Raw genomic sequence first — 23,385 nt, 5'->3', positions numbered from 1 at the left:
TGTTCGACTCATGGCCCAAGAGGTCTGTAAGAGTTTTGAAAGAAATCGGCCACTAGTTGGAGCTAACGAGTTTTACGGCTCTGTAATCACGTGGTGTTGCACACATCCCCACAATATGCATATCATTTGATAGATCTTCTCATGCTAAACAACTTTGCCTCTAGAACCATTGCTGTCAATCAAATCGTTCATTAAATATTCACAAATATGTTAAAAACCTACTTTTGCGAACTAGTCCCTGGTTTTTCGCCCGATCGGAACCAAACCAGTCTAGGTCAATTCTCTGGACTCTCTAGATCAATAATTATCGAAAAAAAGTTGAACTTTTGCATTTTTCGTATGGCTATAATAGGGTCATTTAGAAAAGGGGCGTGTCAAAATACACTCAAAAGCCTATAAATCATAAATAAAAACTCAGAACTTGACAAAAATTGATGAGCACATGTGTCCTAACATAGTGAAGAAGCATGCAGAGTTTCATGGAGATCGGACAATAGGTGGCGCTATAACTGTTGAAAAGCTTTAAAACCATGCATTTCCTATGGTAAATTGCCTGTATTGGCTGTAAATGGCCTTTTCCATCTATGATTGTAAAATTGTCATATCTTAATGTTTAAAACCAGTGCAGTACAATTATCTGGACTCTCTAGATCAATAATTATCAGAAAAGGTATCATTTCTTCATTTGAATGGCTATAATAGTGTAAATTGGATGGCTATAAGATTTTGGATGGCTATAACAGCCAATAAGTGGTATTTTACTGCCCCCTGCTGTCATTTCATCATACTACTCCCTAATATTGTTATATATAACTGAAATGTAGACTTTATTAAAAAATTATTTTAACATTTACAATCACATTTTGTCCAAATTCATCTATTGGAGTATTATGGACTGCATTTATTTATTTTATTTATTACTATTTACAATTGTGTCACAGGAAGGCTGAAAACGAAAGTATAACGTTGGGCCACGCCCCCCCAAGTACAAATTCACTCATAACTCGAAAACAGAAAGTCTCTGCACGCTAGGTAAGGTTCTCTCGGGGTTCTTGATCCAAATCTATCGTCGCGGGGCTCGGGAACGCCCCCCGCGACGAATTCTTAGTTAATGTTAACTAATGTAGTTAACATTAACTAAGAATGAACAATACTCCTTCAGCATTTGTTAATCTTTGTTAATGTTAATTTCAACATTTACAAATACTTTATTAAAATCTTGTTAACATTAGTTAATGCACTGTGAACTAACATAAACTAACAATGAACAGCTGGATTTGTATTAACTAATGTTAACAAAGATGAACAAAAACAGTAACAAATGTATTGCTCATGGTTCATGTTAATTAATACATTAACTACTGTTTAATAAATGAACCTTATTGTAAAGTGTTACCGACATTTTTAATCTTTTGTATCAGCTTTCAGCATTGGCTAACAAACAAACGCTTAAAGCTATTTTTTTATTAGTTTTAATATAGTTTTATATTATTACATCACAAAGAAATATGTTAAATGCATGCTTATACACCATTAAAAGAGATTTTCACAAGAACATATCCCGTGTGTGTGTGTGTAAGCATATGTCTACATATGAATGCAAAAGCTTGTGTGACCAGCAGAGGGCAGTAGAAGACCACTTATTGGCTCACTTTCATTTTGACACACTTGATTAGGGATGGGAATTGATAAGAATTTAACGATTCCGATTCCTTATCGATTCTCATTGGGTGAGGGAATAAGTACAAATTTGTTTGTTTGTATTAACTTATTGAACTTATAACTTATTTTGTTTGTTAATTATTATTAACTCGCTGACACAGCACAGAGTATTAGGGGTGTGAACCTACAATGGTCTCACGGTTCGGTTCGATTACGATTATCATGTTATCGATTCAGTTCAATTAGATATCTCGATGCATTACATGCACTGCATCCTCAATTTTACTTCAAAAGTGATGTGTGTGTGTGTTTGCGTGCGCGTGTTCACCCGTTCGTGAAGTCGCAGTGACAGAAACAGTGACATTCCAGTTTAAGTTTCATGGGACTAAAGTCTGTTCATGATGTGTGGCCAAATGTTTCTGCATATTGGAGGTCCCTCCCCCCCCCCCCTTTGACGAAATGGAAATTTTACAGGTGTTGCAGCAAGTGACCATATTGTTATGTGGCGCCGTCATACTCTCATTGAGCATGTGCGCGAGTTTGAGTGTGTGTGTGCTCGCGTCTCATATGAGTATGTGCGTGGAGAGTTTGTGTGTGCGCGCGCGTCTCATATGAGTTTGTGTGTGTGTGCGCGCGCGCGTCTCATATGAGTATGTGCGTGGAGAGTTTCTGTGTGCGCGCGCGTCTCATATGAGTTTGTGTGTGCGCGCGCGCGTCTCATATGAGTATGTGCCTGGAGAGTTTCGCGCATCTCGTGTGTGTAGAGTTTGCATGTATGCGTGAGCGACTTTAGGTGTGTCGTTGTGCATTTCATATGTATTTGTTTGAGCATTCAGCAGTATACATGTATGTTTGACTACTTAGTATACGTGTATATGCAAGTGTTTCATATATGTGTGCGTGAATGAAGTTTGATTTAAGCCCTAGACGGCACCTCATATATTGTCGTCTTTTCGCGTGAAATATAACCAAACGAGCGCTTCTGCCTCGATGTTATGTTTGATGCGTTCTGAATCAAAATAACGCAGCGCGTGTGTGACGTCATGACACATTTGCAACGAGCGGAACCGATAAGCGGATCGTTAAGCAGGCATACTAACGGTTCCAGGGAATTGGTTAACTGGGCACCGGTTCTGAAGAAGAAAATTAATATAAAATAGTACTGCAAAAAAACAGTTTACTGTAGTGCAAAGCTATTCTATTGCTGTTATATATTTATTGTCCAACATTTACATTTTAGTACAATTACATTTATTTGCTGAATTCGTTTATTTCATTGAACTTATTTTTGTATGTAAGGTTATGTGTACCTCCTGGGAAACGGTCTAACGTTATAATTTTATGAACTTACATCACTTTATTCTTCTTACCTGTCACACTTAATGTAGAGATTAATATAATTAATTAAATCCTTAAACTTCCCTGTCTCAAGTTATGTGGGGGAAAAGCCTAGTAGCAACTTCTTTTTAACGGATATAACGTTAACTGTTGTGAATTAAAATAATCACCTAATTATTTCAACCTAAAAATGACCTCTGCACTGGACTAAATACATGTATAATATATGACTGCCGAGTCGCTTTCACCCCAAAATGGCGGACGCGTAGGGCTGCTGCTGGGCGCTGGTGTTGCAATGGAACGTTCTATTGGCTTTCACTTCTTGTCAATATACGTTCTTTGCCTGAACTAACAATGAACAGCTGGATTTGTATTAACTAACGTTAACACTAGAAGTGCCAGAATTCCATAACTACTAGAACTGCCACAAGCGGTCATTTTGACCGTTAGATTGCAAACTCTATAGCTTTAATGATAAATACCCAATTGAGAGATTAATGCATTTGTTGTATTAGGATATCTTTTAAAAACAAAACAACATCAAACTGTACATTTTAAAAAGTTTAATTATACATTTATAAATAATAATATCAGTAGCCCGTAATTATCGCATAGGGCCTATTCACAACAGAGCTATATTTCCATATCCCTTCAACATAACTCAGAACAAGATAATAACAACTAAAAGTATCTGATTTAGATATTCTTTTGACAGTGAGAGAGACAATGTCACGATTTATGAATTCGCTGTCTCCTTTCTCGTCTTGTTGTGTGTGTGTGCGTGGTCGCTGATCAATGCAGCTGATCAGCACGTGCGCTCTGATCAACGCGCCAGCTGCAACTGATCAGCGATTCGACCCTTTTCAGTGTTACTGTTCTCGCCTAGTCTTTGGGTGTTTCTCAAAACCAAGAATGCAAAGAACGGACTTGTGTTCTTGGGGAGAACGCTCTTGCTAGTTGTTCTTGGAAGAATTAACTCACAAGGTGACGAGCACACAGAACGCTGCTGACAGTTTGAGACGATGTGTTCTTGCTGGTATTGCGCAATAATACCCCCGCACAGACACCGTCTGCAGTCCCCAAACATAACGAGAATTATTGACGATAACAGCCAGGCTGCAATGGTCTCTTGACTGTGGGGAAAAACGAGTCTGTGAGCAAACTGGCCGGTTGGCTCGATAGCTAACGTTACACCCGCAGGCGCTTATGGAGATTCTCACTTCCGAAAACGTTAGAGTACATTTCGATTAGCCATAAATATTCGTAAAAATGCCAATATTTGAAATCTACACAGTTGATTTCTCGCATCAAATGTTCTCAGAAGTGAATTTAGTGATGAAATAGTGTACGTAATTGTAGAAAAACGAAATGCTGTATTGACCTGCCTCTCCTTCCTCGAATGCCGAATTGAATGCTGGGATATTTCTGCCGTCAAGTTCACACAAGTTACCAACTGATGCATCCTCGGTAAAATGGGCGTGTCAAGAACACATCCGGGATTTTTAACTGTTCTTGCCAAAATGCAAACTTGTGTATTGGGACAGTACTTGGGCCACAAAAGATGACGTTTCACAAGAACACAAGGACACAAGTACAGACAAGAACACAGATTGAGAAAGGCCCTTTGTCAGATCGTTGTGGATTTTTCCTGCGTGTTTGTTCCCTGCCTGTATCTGTTTTCCGTGTGTCATCCCGTGTTCAGCACTCCTGGTTCAGCACTCACTCCAGCGTCCCTGTGCTGCCAAGGGCTTCATACCGGACATTTGCACACCTTCACTCTCCCAGCATCTGACCAGCTCTTAATAAACATATCTGTCATTTTGCAATTGAATCTTCTAATTATTTCCTAATAGACAAAGGTCAACCGCGAGAAATGTAACAAAAAAATACCGCGAAATTCAGTGCGGTCAATATGACCGTCTATGGCCGAAATAGGTAAATATGTTCATTTGTTTGTTTGCCTTATGTGTAATTTATATTAAAAACATTTTAAATGAAAATACAGACACTTTTAGGAAAAGTCAGGTACCAGCAGGATTTTATTTATTTTTTCAACTAAGTTATTGCAGATATAAAATTCAAAACGGTCAAAATGACCGTCGTGGCCATTCTAGTGTTAACAAAGATGAACAAAAACAGTAACAAATGTATTGCTCATGGTTAGTTCATGTTAATTAATACATTAACTAATGTTTAATAAATGAACCTTATTGTAAAGTGTTACCGACATTTTTAATCTTTTTTATCAGCTTTCAGCATTGGCTAACAAACAAACGCTTAAAGCAATTTTTTTATTAGTTTTAATATAGTTTTATATTATTACATCACAAAGAAATATGTGAAATGCATGCTTATACACCATTAAAAGAGATTTTCACAATAACATATCCCATGTGTGTGTGTGTGTGTGTGTGTGTGTGTAAGCATATGTCTACATATGAATGCAAAAGCACTTGTGAAAACACTTTATTAATAAGTACAGTGGCCAGCAGAGGGCAGTAGAAGACCACTTATTGGCTCACTTTCATTTTGACACACTTGATTTTCACCAGTAAATCACAGCACTAAAGCAAACCAGTTTTTCCATGTTAACTATTATAACACAATCATTTTTTGTCAGAGTTTATCACTTCATTTTTATTGGCCCTTCACATCAATGCAGCAATGTGGTAAATCATGGTAAATCACGATAGAAACATGGTAAATCATAGTAAAAAATACTATTACATGGTGGATCATGGCAAATCATGCTAGCAATGTGATGAATCATGGTAAATCATGCTACAATCCTGGTAAATCATTCTAGAATGTGGTATATCATGGTAAATCATCCTATAACATGGTAAATGATGGTAAACTGTGGTAAATCATGCTAGATTCATGGTAAATCATACTGGAACATGGTAGATCATGAAAAATCACACTAAATTTGGTATATCATGGTAAATCATGCTAAAACATGGTCTAATCCATCTATGATGTCAATGTTTAAATGCTTGCTACATAAAACTTAATGTCTTTTGATGCTTTTGTGCTTAACGGCCTTAAAGGCCTTAACTGCTTGAACACCGCTAAATGCTGCTAGCAGCTTTAATTCTATATGATTTTTCAGCTCTAGACCAGGGTCTCCTAAACTGGGATTTGCAATGGAACTGCAGGGGGTCCACAAGCTGATAAAAAGCGAATTAATTAATTAAATCATAAAAATGTTTTACACAAATTGTATTAATTTACCTGCATCTGATGTGACCGCTATAGCAAATATCAGAGAGCCAGTCACATGCAAATGTGTTAATTGTTAATTATTTAAACATTAACTTAAAATCTCAGAGGGGGTTTTCAAGTAATTAAATGTTTTAAATCAAAAGGGTTCCACTGACAATAAAGTTTGTAAATCTCTGCTCTAGACCAATTATCCTTTGTCAACTCACTAAAAATCTCAACTCAACTATGTTCAAAAGGGAATAGCATTGCACAGTTTTCACTGCACTACAAATTTTAATATAGTATGCGAAACAAAACATGTTATGCAACAGTAAACATTTAAATAAATAATATGCTACCTCAAAAAGCCTATAGGTCACAAATGACAGGTCTTTGTCTATTTTTGGTCACTGCCACTGAATAGGCTTATATTCGCTCTTAACAATTCCATGCTCATGCTCAGTCTCAATAATAAGGGTTCCAGAATGCGATGCCAGCAAAAAACCTTTCAGGCAACAGTTCTTAAAATAACTTTTTTTTTCTCAGTGTGAAGAACATTTTAAAAAATCTGAAGAATTTTTTTTAACCCTTTGATGCACAACATGGGTCTAAATAGACCCGACTGAGTTTTCATTTTCTATATCTTTGCAAGAAATTCATTTCATCATTCAGTATTCCTCAATTAACTTGTTTTAGATAAATCCTTATTTAAATTTTTCCTTTCTTACTTTTCGAATAAAAATCGTTTTTGTGTCACTATACCCTTCTAATGCGCAACATGGGTTTAAAAAGACCGTGTTCATGTTTCTTTGCTGAATATTTGAAAGAAATGTATTTTATCATTTATTAATCCAGGTATTCATTAAATATCTTGTTTTTGATTTCCACAAATCATTATATTTATTTTTCCTTTCTTACTTCATAAACAAACACGGTTTTTGTATTTCTGAATCAATTTCTGACCCCTATAACCTTTGATATTTATAAATAGTATAAATATTTACTGCAGAAAACTATTCACCTGCCACACATTTCACAATTCAACACGGCTGCTTTTGTATATTTCAGGCAAGTAAGTTTTATTTAATACATTTTTTGTCACAGAAAATATTTGATATTTTGTGAAAGACATCTAGATATAGCCTATTTGAACGTTTAGGCTAAGGTTACCTTGACCTTGAAATCCAAGTGCAAAAGAGAAACATGTCCAATACTATTAGCTTACTTGCTAGCTACTATTAGCTAGCAAGTATATATTGTCGCTGTTGGGCAGAAACCTTGTACCTCCATATTCATTTTTATTTGTGGTCATAAATCAATGCTATCGCTCACATAAGCCGTCGTGTGGTGGTGTTGTGGTGCACTATGGCTGCTGTCACATCATTGAGGGTGGATGCTGCACATTGGTGGTGGGCAGATCCCCCAGTTGCACTACACTACAGTTCAATTTATTTTCAAGTGTATAAAAATATATAAAATATAAAAATTATAAAAAATATTTCAAGTGTTACAGTAAATGTGTTGATCTAAACAACTGTGACATTGGCTATTTTAACAAAAAGTTTTCTTTATTCTTTTGTTTTATCACGCTTGCATAGATGGGTCATTTTAGACCCATGTGTGTAAACTTGATGTATTAACACAAAACCTAGGAAATATTAAAATATGAATTTGTGATCATTGAAAACAAGATATTTTGAATATTCATAAATCATGAAATTTATAGATCATGAAATATTAAATGCTCAAATAAAGTGATTTCAAAAGGTGAAACAAAAAAATGCCAAGCCATGCATGAAATAACCAACGCATTCTCATCCCAAAGCGTAATATATTGACTCTTTTGCCAAAGCGTCTATATCCAACGCATATGGCACCCTTTAGCGTCAATATAACACGCTTCGGTTTTGGGTAGGTTTAGGTCTGGGGTAGTGTTAGGGTTAGACCACTAGGAGGCGCCATATATCTGCGTCTCATATGACGCTAAAGGGTGCCATGTGCGTGGGATATAGACGCTTTGGCAAAAGAGTCAGTATATTACGCCTTGGGATGAGAACGGGCTCAAATAACATAGGAAATGAATACGGGTCTTTTTAGACCCATGTTGTGCATTAGAAGGGGTATCCATAGCTTGCGCATCAAAGGGTTAAAGAACTATGACTAAATGAACCGAACTAAGGGGAAAAGTGCCAGGATCTGAAACAAACACTCCAAACGAGCAAGGTGTGAAAACACCCTTAGTCCCTGTTTACACCTGGTATTAAGATGTGTTTTGGTCAATTGGATCTCAAGTAGACGAGGGAGAAACATTCCCTTTTACACCTGGGGCCTCATTTATAACCATTGCGTACGCACAAAACAGGCCCTGAAAGAGGCGTACGCCACTTCCGACGCATAAGTTGTGATTTATAAAAACAAACTTGACGGAAAAATGTGCGCACCTGCACGCAAACTCTGACCCATGCGTACGAACGTTTTGGAGACGGAGCAGTTTGGCGACACCGATGGTGAGCTGGAGTTAAATGTCTTTTTGGTCAATTTTAGACAGAAAATCTAAAGGAAATTATACATAGGCTATACAGAAAGATAATACAAATATAATTTCACTCACCAAGCATATCACTTGAGGCAAATATTCATCCCTTCTTAAATGTCCGCGCCAGCGAGCGCGTTGTGCCGTTTAGTGAAACTAACGCCTGACAGAGTCCTAATCATAAAAACAGTGCATGTTCACAATAACAGTTTAAATAAATAAAATAATGATTTAAACTGTTTTACTTCTGATATAAACATTTAGATTAAATATGCCATTGTCATTGATGGAGTTAAACACTTAAACATGAAATCATTACTGAGAAGTTACAACATTTTTTATATTCAATAAATATACATATTTGTTGTGGATGCAATGCTTTTGAACACTTTTCCTCTGGCATGCTGTGTTTTAATGTTTTAACTAAAGAGATAATTGCTTATAAGATTGTCTGAGAAAATAGTTTCGTGCAAATAATGCACAACAGTCTATCTGTTTCCATTAAAAATATAAATCAATAAAAAATACTATTTGGTCAGTGGAAAAGATTGTGAAAACTTTCTCTGAAATGTATTTTACACTATTTGATTTATTTATTCAAAAACAAGGCAAGGATAGGCTACTAAATTATTTTTATTAATGTAGGCTAATGTACGGCACATCCGTATTAGGCTATTTCATATTTTCCTAATGTCTTGTACCGTTAAACATGTTATCACGTGGATGAATAATCATATGCAAATGATATGCAGATGAGGATATGCATAGTAAAACTAGGCGTTGTAAGCTCCATGGTTATTTCGGGGAGGAGACGCGTGTGTGCACAATCTTCCGCTGACTGAGATTTATCGGGATTTATAAAGTGAATTCTGCGCAGGTTCTGGCGTACGCACGGTTTTATAAATCATTTTTGGCTTTCGGGCAAACGTACACTTTTAGTAAGGATCCTACGCACAGTTCTATAAATGAGGCCTCTGGTGTTTTAATCTGTCTCTTTTGTCCACTTTCAACAAGTTCTGTCTGAATTTCTTCGAGGGGAAGGTCTATGGACGGGTGAATATATGGGCTTTTTCAGATCTTTCGATCTAATGGACGCAATAAGATCACAGAATGTACAGGAACACGACAGGAGAAAACAGAAAAACATACGGAGAGCAGCAGGTTTCGTTTCTGCACTGACAGCCGCAAGACCAGCCGAATTCTCTAAAAAAAAATGCTGTGAGCGAGTGTTAGAAACCAGGAATGGTGAGAAAACATTATGCTTGGTACGTTTTTCGTTTTCAAACCAAACATGGGTCTTCAGCCAAAAACTTTAAAACCCATCTGGCTAGAGCACTTCCCATAATGTTTACGCATAAATAGGCGGTCTTGTGTGGCTGTTCAAACGCATTCGATCACATAAGCGTTTACACGACGAAAGCAATTCGGTCAAATGCGTTTTAGTCTGGAAGTGGATGAAAGAGGACAAGCTCAAAACGTTTTAGACCCCATTTACTTTACACCTGCATTTTACGTAGTCCACTTATCTGATCTGATCAACCAAAGACTAAAGGAGGAAATAATAAGGCTATGGTAGTATGCCATTTCAAACAGAACCCACTACTCCCAAGATTTTACGAAATGTTCAATAAGATCCTGTAAGCAAAATCGACCCCTACACAGAGCTTACATGGACAACATCTGCTCGCTTTCTCCACTACCCTCATCTCTTTTTCTCAGCAGAGTGAGAACTTATGGGTTCTGGCCAGCAAGATGACAGCGGTACAAACGGTGGATAGATAAGGCTGCGACCTAAGGGCCGGCCGGAGGATGAGATGAATACATTACTCAGACAGAGACGGGGGACCTGGGTCAATGCGGTTCAAGATCCAGGGCGCCCTTAACTAAATCTGCTGCATCTGTAACAAGAAGGGCCGAGGGAAAAGAGGGCACGGAGCATGTAGAGAAGGAGGGAGCGAGAGAGAAACGGAGAGGGCGGGGGGTTGTCCTCCAGAGCCCACTATGGCATCTCGCCGCACTCGAGCAAGGTCTGCAAAATTGGCCGACATCCCGAATACAAGGCCTCTTTACCACAAGGCCCCACTCTATCAAGTCTGAGAATCGAGATGATGTGTGTGAGTGTGTGTGCCAGCCAATGGCATCATTTATCCAGCAGGGCAGACAAAAACAAGCTGCTGCCAGTATTGATGGGCCCTCCTCAGGGCCCTCTGCGGATTGGGGTCGCCGGGTCAGCGCTCGCCAGCAATCTGGAGGTAAATGGAAACTGGGGGCTGTTAGATGTATGACCGGCCACCGCAGAACAAAGCCCAGGTGTGTGTGTGTGTACGAATAAAAGCAAGTGGCTCCCTTTCTACTGTATTGTACCTCTCTTCCTCTAACTATGCCCTCTACAGATAACAGGATTAAGTTCTTGTTTATTGCCAGGATTTTGACCTCACTTACTCTCATAACTTCATTGCACTGCCTTCCCAGTGTAGCCAATTTAGAACAATAGGATTGTGCAGAGAGGCACATGCTTGGAGAAGTGCACCTCTATCATTCGCTCTCAAAGCATCTGAATGGGTGATCAAAGGGAGATGACAGTACTGAACTTAAAGAGGTCTTGAAATGAAGTATCTAAATTAGAGAAAACAGGAGAATTTGAGGAATTGAGAAATTGAAGGAAATTTGAGTGATGATTGCCTATGCAAAACCCACCACCAAGATGCTAGGGTGTTGGTTGCTCAGGTTTTCTGAAAGTTTTCTATAAGGCTTACTGGCCAAGCCAACATACCCAAAGCCATGTTATTCCGGTCACTAGATTTTCAACTGACAGATGAAAAAAAAATAGACTTCGTCTACAACACTGATAGAGGATGCGTCTCAATCAGCACCCTAGTTCAGTAGTCAGGGCACTGATCAGGGAGTCGGACATTTTAAGGCCATTTCATAATGTACTTTAAATAACATAAAAAAAAATCATGGCAGAAAACTATCAGTTCTGCTTTTGGTCATAAATACCAGTAGTGACGTTGTACAATGAGGTTGTTGTCATGTCACCATTAATGTGTAGTGAGCCAGGATCCCATGTCCTTACCAGTGCACAAATTTGTGAACACGATATACTGACTCATGACCTATGGAGCTGATAGAGACCCACTGTGACTTGAGTTGCACTCTATCGATGTAGACCAATGTTGCGTCCGAAAGCTTACAAATGTTGCCTTTGGATGCATACCAAGGTAGGACGGCATCAAGGCACGTCCGAAACCAATGTTGGCTTCTCTTCCTACCTTCGCTGCCTTTTATATCCCACAATTCTGTGCTTTCCATTCTGTGACAGTTGGGGAAAAACATAAAGATGTCGTCTGAAAGTTGCGGTTGGTCATCAGTTTGTGTGAAAATGTTTTTGAACAATGTTTTCCACTTCTGATTTCATTTCTAGTCAGAAATGACTATTGTAATTAAATATTCGCTTAGTTTTTTACCAAAGCCCGGTCTATTTTGCAGTAGGTCATTAAAGCGTTACGCTGCCTCAGTTTCATGAGGTACCTTTGTGTGGAAACGCTGCCTACAAAGTCATTGCCTGATAAGGCAACGAGGCATCAAGTCAACAGCCTATTTCTTTCATCTTCGTGAGGAAAATCGTGAGATTGAATTGTCATTTACTCATGCTGTGTCTTTCCAAACCGGTATGACTTACATTCTTATGTGGAAGGTAAAAGAATTTTTTTTTGTATGAACATCAGTTAACTTCATTATTCAACATGAACTATATAAACGAATCATTATCCGTTCAAATGAATCATTGTCCTTTAGGATTGTCAGTTTAAACTGCCTTTGCTGCAAAAATTATAAACACAACATAACTTGTATTGTATTGAATGTACCCAGATAACATTTAGGATGGCAAGGAAATTGTCTCTAATCGCAGATAAAATGCATGAAGAAAGTAAATAGATAGTTTTATTTTTCTATTTCTTCTCCAAGCTTACTTTAATTTTTAACTTGGCTCTTTCCACACCCTCAAAACGCATCTTACACATCTCGGTGTGTCAAATGCTCAGAGGCTCAGAGCCTTCTCTCTTGTGTAAGCACTACTTATGGTTGTTGGGTTTGGCAAGCACATCTAATAGAGGAAAGCATATAGGGAAAGAGAGAAGAGGATAGTAAGATGGCAGAAGAGGAGGAAATGCTGCTGATGGGAACCTGAGACGGTGCCCTTCCATTCACTCCGGTATCATTGTAACACATCATCCAATTTTCCGAGAGCTGGAGAGGGGAATGGGCCTGCATTTACATAATGCTGCGTCCTCACTATTTTAATTCACCCCAAGCGCAGCCATGTGTGTGAGCTGCTGCTAGCTGTTTGCGCGAGTGTGTATGAGTGTGTAGTTGCAGGGCTCTTCAATTCGAATGGTAGATGAACTCTCAGGTAAGTTAAGCATAGTCCTCTTCAGTTAAAATACTGTAGCCTTACAGGGAAGAGCACATGCTGTCTACATATTTTCCACTGCATTATTAAACAGACAATAGTATCAAAGTGCTTGATACCAACACAAACTAGGCCTGGTCTTCAGATAAAATGCAGATTAATAGGGATTATCCTCTGAAAATCTCTCCAAAAAAACTATCCAGCATCAAATGTGTTAAAGGGAAAGTTCATCCAAAAAGATTTTTTTTTTTCCATCATTTATTCACCCTTTACTCACAATTGATGGCACCCATTGACTTCCATTGTAATTGTTTTCCTATGGAAGTCAATGGGTGCCGTCAACTGTCTGGTTCCCAACATTCTTTAAAATATCTTCTTTTGTGTTCAACAGATGAAAGAAATTCATACAGGTTTGGAACAACATGGGGTTGAGTAAATGATCACTATATCTTTAATGTTTCAGTTACAATTAATAAATAATGATTTTTATAACAGCAGTGCAACACTTAATTTATAGCATTTCACGAGTTTACAAGTAGGCTACATGAAATCAAATATAGTAATTTATGCGTATTGGCGTGCTGTCCGGGGGAGGGCTCCGAGTTCAGAATTTGGCCCGAACCCAGAGTACTCCCCTCCATGTCTGGGATAGAAACCTGCCAAGAGTGAGGGTGCATGGAGGGATGTGAAACTGTAGCGGGACAGAGGTGAGAGATGGCTATATACCGGTTTCCTCTTGCGCTGATTGGTTGATTACCTGAACGTGCTCATCCCGAACTGTGTTAGGTAAAACACCATATAAAATCTTAAAATTGCATTATATTTAAAATATATGTAGCCTGCATTTAATTTCATGTTTGCCCTACTTAGATATTTTTGGTGAATTTGCGTATAAAAACAAACAAAACAATGATTCGAGTGAAACATGTTAATACTGGGTCCTACACTTTCTAGGTATACAGAAGTAGCTGTTCACATACAAAAGTCAGTTTACAATGGTTTGCAGTTCAGCACATAAAACACACTCCAGCGCCATCTGCTGTCAAAAGGGACAAAATAAAAAGATGTGTTTGTACTATAATATTTTATACATTGCTACTCAAACTGCACAGATTCGTTTGCCTTCTCCATATTGTTGTTTATCTATGTCTGTGCAGTTAAAAGAAGGAATGTGCCAGCCCAGGGTTTTTACAACCCAAACACACTCTGCCAACTTAGACACCCCTAATGTAAAACGTCATTACATTGTCTAATGGAAAACTCTATTTCATTCATTTTCTTTGCAGAACCGGGCCTGCAAAACCTTCACAGTACTGTTTGAAAACCTTTATGCTAAACAAATCATGTGGCCCTGTTCGTAAAAGCTTCTGAGTATAATTGTACAATTTCCGTAATGAAAAAGCCAAGCTTATCAAATATTTCTGCAATATGTGTCTGTTACTCTGTTCCAATAGAATGGAAATGATTACAAAAGGATCGGCTCTAAAACCTGATTGGAAACGACACCTTCACGGGGACCTCCAAGGTGTCTCTCTAAGATTTTAGAGATTTTTTCCCCATTCATATGGGAAAACAAAGTTTAGTTACCATAGTTACTCACTTCTAAATAGGCCACAATAGATAAAGCTGTTTTTTTTAAAAGAAAACATAAAATGTCTTTCTTTCTTTCTTTCTTTCTAGCCCTTTCTGATACCTTTCACATGATGAAAAAGAACTTTGAAGAGTGGTTGAAACAAAATGAATGAATGCATCAAGTTAGTTCATGCATTCATGACTTCTAGATTACTGTATGCATTACTAGCTGGTTCTCCTGCATCCTCAATAAACAAGCTACAATTAGTCCAAAATGCAGAGTTCTTATCAGGTCAATAAAATATGATCATATAACACCAATTTTATCATCTCTTCACTGCTTACATATTAAGTTCTGTATCAAACAAAGTATTGCACTCACATTAAGGCCCTAAACGGTTTAGCTCCTGTGTATTTAACTGATCTTCTATCGGCCATCACGCTCTTTAAGGTCACAAACCTCCGGAATTTGGTGGTACCTTTAAGTCCACTAAAGGAGGGAGAGCGTTTTCACATTTGGCTCCTAAACTCTGGAATAGCCTTCCTGATAATGTTCGGGGCTCAGACTCACTCTCCCAGTTTAAATCTAGATTAAAGACACATATCTTTAGCCAAGCATTCACATAATGCACTCCATATCAGATAATGCACATGATTATCTATGATCCAGTTTGGATCCAGCCTCTTATGAAGACTTCGATTGACCCGGTGAAGAGATGAGTCCAACTCCTGTGAGGACTTCAGATGATGCAAACTCTGAATTAACGTGGACCCTGCCAATTTTTCTATACATTGTAATCATTGTTCACAACTTGTAAGTGTGAACAGCCTTTTAGAGCTTCTGACCTACAAAGCATTCTTACATGAAAAATCCAATCAAGATAGCTATGAATTGAGTGTGTGTTCTCTTCTGTGTAACATTCCTTTTCTTGCTCCCTTACTTTTTTTTAATCAAATTTGTCAATATCAAATGCATAATAATAAGCACAAATACATTACTTATTTATTAGTGACTTCAGCAGTATAATATTATTATTGAGAATAAACAATTATATAATAATGTATTATACAATGAATTAAGCAAATCATTTTTTTTAATTGTTTGATTGATTAGTTACAGGGTGGCGTAGTCTGGAATTTTCCATACTTTCTCTTGAAGTTTATTCTTTGTCCACAAGATGGAGACAGCATACTAAATATTGAAGCTTCAAAAGCATGGAGACTTCTGCAAAGATATGGAGCTCCAAATAATTAATAATTAATTATGAGTCATATTTAAAGATTCACATGGAACTTTTAGAATGAGTATTTTTATTATAATGCCCTGCTGAGATAGAAGCAGTTAAAATGAATATGCTTTATATAATGCCATTAGAGCTGTGCAGATACACAACACACCCAAATACAAGGTCGAAGTCTGGTGTGTTTCAGAAAATACTGGAGGAACTTTGCCATGACTGAAGGTCAGTGAGATTCAGTGAAAGTGCAGCTAATGAAAAACACCTCTTAACTGTCACCGGCCCACCGGTGGGCCCAAATCTATTACATTTTTAAAACAGTAATATCCTAAACCTAAACTAATCTTGACAAACTATATATCATTTGAAAGCTTACAATCTCTAGTTTCCATATTTGGAGTCGTAATTTATCAATTTGCAACAAAAATATTTTCATACTCCTAAGGTGTGTTTAGACCTTTATTTTGAAATAGTGATGAACATGAAAAATCATGAAAGAAGGGTATAACCTTAGTTTGTTTTCATGGCAAGAGTTCAAAAGATAGCATCCATTCAATTAAAAAAAGTTTTTTTAAATATTTTTTTTTTTTGAATTTTTGATTTTTTTTTAAATATAAAGAAAAAAATGATAGATTCACCATTTGTGAGGTGGCAGGAAGCTATAACGCACATACTTGTTCTTTTTGAGTGTTTCTTAGAGGTTGAATTCATATCAAAATCTGCCAAACTTCCCATACTACTTCTGAATAGGATGTCTACTTCATAAATTGTATGAAAATTGTGGAAATAATGGTTCAGATCACTCAAAACACATATGGAAATAGAGGCGCCCTTATATGGGCAGTAATGGAGTCTGGTTGTCATCTAGTGAAAAAGTATACTGCGCCCACACAAAATCTTACTGAAAGCTCATTTTTTGAGATATCAACCTAAAATTTGAAACACAACTTGTTCAGATTTTTGGCTTTGATTTTTTTTTGTAGTTTTAGAGTCGCCCTAATATATAATGAATTAAAAAATATATTTATATAAAATATATATTTTATATAAAATATGAATAATTATTTTTTTTACATTGTACATTCTCATAAACTCAAACTTCTATAACTTTTTTTCTGTTTCACTTTCTTAATTTATTTCACTTCTACAAAAATCTGCCAAATGTATTCTTTAAAACGAGACCAATCTTTTGTCTATATTCCAAAGCATTCTTGAATTACAACCATTTAAGTTCGAAATGTGCATTTTCATGTATATTCAAAAAGGGGGGGGGGGGGGGGGGGGGTTGAGTCCTTGGTGACAGTTAACAGGTTAAAAGTCCTTGGTGACAGTTAACAGGTTAAAAAACAGCTCCTTATTAAGACACTACATCAACATCTCTCATCATATGGGTGGGGGAACGGATTCTAACAGCTGGATTATTTGCCGTCAGATAATGTTCCCTCAATGTTTCTTACAAAATGAGGTTCTAATATTTACAAAACTGATGCTTGCTATGCTAGGTGTTGCGGATAGCCTCCTGGGCAGCTCGCTGACATCTAGCACTCACTGTTGTGGTTTGGGTAACCCGAGTTTGAATCCTGGCTCTCTGACTTTTCCTGATTCTGTCTCCCACTTCCAGCTAACAGGGAACTTTCCCTAACGTTATTTAAAGCTGCTGTCCATAACTTTTTTAAGTTAAAAATAATCCAAAATAGTTATATTAAAAAAAAACGTATTCTGCCAGTGGTCAAAACTATCTGCTTGCCATTCAAAACGGTTAGCTTGTAATAATGATTTTAATTCCAGTGGTACTGGTGGGTTTCCGCGGGAAATTCGAGCATGTCTTTGCGTCATGACGTCACACCCGTACACATAAAGAAGGAGTTTTGGCTAGCCGGCTATACTGCGCGTGACGAGATGTTTAGATGTATAGGCTTTTCTCGCAGCACTTTACATAATTAAACTTATGGCATCCAGGAAGATCCAAACAACAATCATCAGTGTCAACTGGAGATTCAGCAGTTTTAAAACCCAAAAGACTTCGTACTTCGGATTTAAGGTGGCTAGAGAAAGAGAAAGAAACCGTCTCATGCGAACACAAGGATTTAAACATCGGCGGGGCTTTTGAAAAGTGCGTGAACTCCGTGTTTTGAAGGGGTTCAAAACGGAAGAAGAGACGGCTTTTTTCTGCTGAACAAGTAAGTTAAGACATTTCAATAGTTCAATCGTGTAACAGTACGTTTTCTTAATTCACACAGTTATGGAGTTTCCTTTGTTGTGCCTTTCTCGTTTTGCTATTATGGAGAATATGAATTCTGAACTACACAGGTAACCATAAAACACATTAAATTTAACATTAGTCACGCAATGCTGATGTTGTTAACAAGAACAATTTGAGAACAAAGTAGGCTATAATTTGCACGGTTGCTTTAAATCGCGTTGATTAAATCTAACGAAGCTTATCATGTCGAATGCTTTTTCCCCCTTAGTTGGTCAGAACAAAAATGGATGTTACTTGTTCAGAAGACATTTTCTTATGAAAATTCTTATGTTGGTCAAACTTTCAAAAAGTGAATCTGTGATTCTGTATGACATTATATCCACACAGCGCGGTGACTGACAGCACCACTCGCCTCAAAACACTGTGTTCATCCGCGCTTTTTCATGCCGATTTACAACCCACGTAAAGATGATAATTCCGCGAATCACTGCAGTTACAGATTTCGAACAGAGAGATGGCGACAAAGAGGAAAAGCTACGGACTGCAGCTTTAAATGTTAGTAAAAAAACGTTCCTAAAATAATGTTTCTGGAACAGTCTTATAATGTTTTCATAGTAAAAATACATTCTCATAACGTCCAGTGAAAATGTTCTTCGATCAACGTTCTTGGAACGGTTTTATCATATAATTTGTACTTGACTGATGTTTTCATAATATTGAGAGAAAACGTTCTTAGATCAACATTCCCAGATAGCAAAAATTTATTCTTTGAATGTTTAGCTAACATTCCAATTAAGTTTAAACGTTATTTCTGAATGTTTTCTGAACGTTCAAAACATCCGTTAATTTAAGTATTAAGAACGTTTTTTTCTTGGTTTATGTGAATTTTAGAAGAACATTCCATTCTATCATTTTGGAAATATTATTAAAACGTTATTTCTGATAGATTCCTCCTCTAAAGTTCACATAAACCAAGAAAAAAACGCTAATACGTTAAAAAAAAGTTTTTATAACCTAATGGGAATCTTAGCAAAACATTCTAAGAACTATTTTTGTTAGCTGGGTCGCTTCCAGTCTACATACTGTTCTATTATGATGAAAGCCAAAAAATTAATCTTTAAACTATGGCTGGTTAAGCTTAATCTACACACAGAATAAAATCAGCATCTTTTAAGCTACTACATCAACATCTCTCATGATCATCATATGGGTGGGGGAACGGATTCCGACAGCTGGATTGTTTGCTGTCGGATTCTGTTCCCCCACGTTTCTTACAAAATGACGTTCTAATATTAACAAAACTGATGCATGCTAGGTGTTGCTCATAGCCTCGTGGGCTAGCTGACATCTAGCACTGTTGTACTTTGGGTCACCCAAGTTCAAATCCTAGCTATTGGTCTTTTCCTGATCCTGTCTCCCACTTTGCTTCCTGTCTACATTCTGTCCTATTATGATAGAAGGCAAAAACAAACAAAAATAAATCTTTAAACTGTTGCTGATTAAGCACCATCTACACACAGAATTGAATCAGCATCTTTTAAGCCACTACATCAACATCTCTCATCATATGAGTGGGGAAACGGATTCCGACAGCTGGATTGTTTGCCGTCAGATTCTGTTCCCCCCATGTTTCTTACAAATTGAGGTTCTAATATGTACAAAACTGACACCAGCTTGGCACCGATAGCCTCGTGGGCAGCTCGCTGATATCTAGCACTGTTAAAAGATGGAGATTAACCAGCAACCGTTTAACGTTTTTGCCTTACACTGTTAACTTTCGCTGTAGATTTAGCAGCACAGTACTGTAAAAACCTACAGTACAATACTGCATTTCTATATTACAGTAAAATACCGTAATTTGCATTGCATTCTGGGTAATTTTGTTTGAGCGGGAACATTTTACAGTACATTTTAGTGTTGCTGTAACCTAGCTGTAACCTGGCTGTAACATGCCAGGCAAATATACATGGTTGCTGTAAACAGAGAGCGCGCGCGCCGCCTGACTGACGTCAAAGCACAAATGCGGCAGTTCACTCACTCAGCGCGGATATCTCACTCTGCGGATATCTGGAAATTTGGTAAGTTAATTTTGAATTTTATAATAAGGTTATAGGATTTTACGCTATAGTGTGTAGCCTACATAGCTTTTAATGTGAAAGGACAGTGAAAGTTTAGCCAGCGACGGTTGCAAAAACACTGTTAAGTTTGTTAACGTTATCTGCTCTTTCACCCCGCTGCTTGTCCTGACATGTTCAAATTTAACGTTATAACTCCGTGAATTAACATTACCTTACGGTTTATTTCGACCAAAACAGATTTGGTGATTGTTGGAACGGTGGAAAGACAAACCGAGATGGTCTTTTGTGAGTTTTATTTTGTTTCTGTCGAGTTTTAATTAAATGGGTTTTACGATGGTCTGCGAGATAAAATTACTGCATTTGACATGTTAGTCTAACGTTAACTATTAGGCCTATCTCTGTAGGGAACACCCGAGCCTGTCAGTGGTAAAAACAAGCACTTATAATAGACATAACGATATACATTTTGATCAAACTGCTATATTTGCAGTCCGTTTCCCGAATGACGAACTTGATGATTTTATGATCAATACTGGACCAAATTGAAGTCGTTTAGACACAAAATAAGACGCGTGAAAATAAGGCTTAAAAATACTGCACTGTCCTTTGCAATGCAAAATGGGTGATTTATTTGGGCTTAGAGAGATTGGCTATTGGTACCAGTTTAGCCTTTTACTTCATTTCTATTTAGGCAGGAGACCCAGTTATATTGATTATAATAATTAAAAATATAAATAAAGGTGTAAATTGTTGAAAAACTTCAGACTATCAGAGTTAATGATCTATTAGGCAACAAAGATAAGTAAACTGCATGCCAAAAAATCAAGTTAGAATATTTAGAGAGGTCAAGTGAAGCTTATGTTTTATTAACCTAACTTAGATGTATTGTAAGCAAATTTATGAGATATTTTCTTAACAAGAAACACATAACCGTTAACTGAATACTATTTATTTTGATTTCTTACAGCTCTACAGTGTGGGACAATTTGCAGCCTGGGAAGGAGTTTTATGTAAGTATTAGCCATGTTAATACAATGTTTTAAACTTAAAGTTTTAAAATCTAAAGATTACTTTTTTTTGTGTGGCTGTTTTTGTTATTTCTACAGAATTTTCTCTCTTCCACTGTCTGTCTGCTCATCTTTGGTGCTGTGGCTAATAGATTTTGTCATGTGTTTTTGTGTGTCATGTCTTTTTCAGTTTTGGTCATCGGTCCAAGGTTCCAGTACCACCTCAAAATCCCAGCCAAGTTTTTAAAGGGATACTCTACTGGTTTTTCATATTAAACTATGTTATTCTCTTAACTAAGACGAGTTGATACATACCTCTCTCGTCTCAGTGCGTGCACTACATCGCTGTCTTGCGGCAAAACTTTGTTAGATCTTATCTCAGCCCTGTTCATTCAATACGTGCCAAGAAGAGAAGCGACCAAACACCTCCACGTTTTCCCTATTTAAATACAGTTACACGAGTAGTGTAACTCGACCTAGGACGGTGACACAAAATAAAACGTTGCGCTTTTCTAAGCGTGTAAAATGGATAACATATTGTATGGCAGAATACCATAGCAAGTGCTTGGGAGCACTTCGACTCAGCGCAGTAATATCATCTCTCGTGAAAAGTCCGCTCCCGTTGAAATGAGAGGAAGGAGGAGAGGGAGCGGGGGGAGATGACTTTTCACGAGAGATGATATTCCTGCGCCGAGTCGAAGTGCTCCCAAGCACTTGCTATGGTATTCTGCCATACAATATAGTTATCCATTTTACACTCTTAGAAAAGCGCAACGTTTTATTTTGTGTCACCGTCCTAGGTCGAGTCACACTACTCGTGTAACTGTATTTAAATAGGGAAAACGTGGAGGTGTTTGGTCGCTTCTCTTCTTGGCACGTATTGAATGAACAGGGCTGAGATAAGATCTAACAAAGTTTCGCCGCAAAACAGCGATTTAGTGCACGCACTGAGACGAGAGGTATGTATCAACTCGTCTTAGTTAAGGGAATAACATAGTTTAATATGAAAAACCAGTAGAGTATCCCTTTAAGTATGTCCAGCTACAGCTGCAAGTCATGCAGTTTCTCAACCTCTCTCTTATGCGTTCACATGGTTTAATAGTGTAATTGATCAATACATTTTTTTTTTGACCAGAACATTGTTTGGATTGTCTTTTGATTTGCAGTTATTCTGAAGTTGCATTATAATATTATTGCCTATAGATTTATATACTGTAATAACTACATATTATATAGTTATAATATCATTAGTAATTTGAAAATTACAATGTTTTGCAATAATGTATCAATATATCAATATAGATATTACAGTACAATATCGTATAAATTACAACAGAAGCAGACAAAAATGACAAAATACAGTAAAAATACAGTACAATACTGTTTTGTAGTTTACAGTACTGTTTGTGTGTACTGTAAATTGAATTACAGTACAGTTACTGTAAATCGAAATACAGTACCTTGCTGGCAACCTTGCTGCCAGTACTGTACTGTAAAAATACAAGAAAATTGTTAACAGTGTATTTATGTATATAGACAGGAAGCGAAGTGGGAGACAGGAACAGGAAAAGTCCGAGAGCCAGGACTTGAACTCGGATCACCCAAAACACAACAGTGCTAGATGTCAGTGAGCTGCCCACGATGCTATCGGCACCAAGTAGCTGCTGTCAGTTTTGTAAATATTAGAACCTCATTATGTGAGAAACATGGGGAAAAGAATCCGACGGCAAATAATCCAGCTGTCAGAATCCGTTCCCCCACACCCATGATGAGTAGTTGATGTAGTGGCTTAATAGGTGGTGACTTTATTCCCTGTGTACCGCTAGGATGTTTTGGATGTGTAATGTGTGTAATGTGTAATGTGTTCCATGTTAAGAAACTTTGTCTCCTGTCGGTTCATTACTAATAACCTAACATGGTGTCAGAAGCAGATTTACCTCGCTTTCTAAGAGATGACAGTCATCCGCACCAGCGTGGCAAGAATAAGAGTTTATAAGTGAAGTTTGAATGAAACAAACAAGATCACGCGATCGTCACCGCTGCAGCTGCGAGAGAGAGAGACACATATTCACATACACTCACCGGCCACTTTATTAGGTACACCTGTCCAACTGCTCGTTAACACTTAATTTCTAA

General features: G+C 37.4%; 1 long non-coding RNA gene across 1 annotated transcript; it reads left to right on the top strand.

Annotated features, from left to right (window-relative positions):
- The first annotated feature begins 20,194 nt into the window (after positions 1-20,194).
- Positions 20,195-21,505, top strand: LOC130091366 (uncharacterized). Its single transcript, XR_008807805.1, has 3 exons — positions 20,195-20,242; positions 21,210-21,252; positions 21,440-21,505. It is a non-coding gene; the product is annotated as an uncharacterized LOC130091366 (long non-coding RNA).
- Positions 21,506-23,385: the final 1,880 nt, after the last annotated feature.

Source organism: Rhinichthys klamathensis, unplaced genomic scaffold (genome assembly GCF_029890125.1).
Source record: "Rhinichthys klamathensis goyatoka isolate OS25496 unplaced genomic scaffold, OSU_Roscu_1.1 h1tg000165l_1, whole genome shotgun sequence".
NCBI classification, from domain to species: Eukaryota; Metazoa; Chordata; class Actinopteri; order Cypriniformes; family Leuciscidae; genus Rhinichthys; species Rhinichthys klamathensis.
This window is presented reverse-complemented; position numbering and strand designations above follow the sequence as displayed.